Below are 761 nucleotides of genomic sequence, written 5' to 3' on the forward strand. Positions count from 1 at the left end.
TGGAAAAGTGAGTTGGGGTACGCCTCTTCGGTGAAACAATCACCTTCTTCACTGTTTGAAAGCGTTTAGCAACAAGAGACACTTATGGACTGTTAAAAACTTTATTACACATTTATACCATCCTTTCTTTTCATGGTGACATCCGCACGAGTGGAAGGAAGGTCCTGCTGAAGAAAAGTAGAACTTTGTTGACTCAGCAGGAAGGAAGACGTTTGAGGAACGTATTGTAAAGTATAAATTATGTTAATATTATAGCGCCTGTAATTGTCCCACACATCCTTTGTGTCAAAATAGTATTATCAGCCTCAATAGCATTCATTTCCACTAATTTAGTCAATATTGACCACCTCACAGCTCGCAATATAGAGGGTATTTTAGTGAAGCGCCTTGAGTCCTGTTGGAGAAAGAGCGCTATATAAATAAAATTATTATAATTATTATTATATTTTGACCACCCCACAGATCACAATATAGGGGGTAAATTGCAGTCGCATTGCGTGCATGTGCAGGTTTCGTCCGCTGAATGTGGCCGCTGAATGTGGTCGGTTCACAATGGGTTGCGAACACCTCTGCCTGATTGACAGACAGAGGCATTCATGGGGCTGGCGGGGGGGTGGTTACAGACCATTGCGGGGACGGCGCAGGGAAAATGGGGGCATATGGGTTGCATTTTCAGGGCAGTTGTGTGACATCACACGCAGCCGCTCTGATGTAAACAGTGGCAGCAGTCCTCCTGCATATGCAGCCTAGCTGGGGCTGCA

This window comes from Pseudophryne corroboree, chromosome 1 (genome assembly GCF_028390025.1).
Source record: "Pseudophryne corroboree isolate aPseCor3 chromosome 1, aPseCor3.hap2, whole genome shotgun sequence".
NCBI lineage: Eukaryota > Metazoa > Chordata > Amphibia > Anura > Myobatrachidae > Pseudophryne > Pseudophryne corroboree.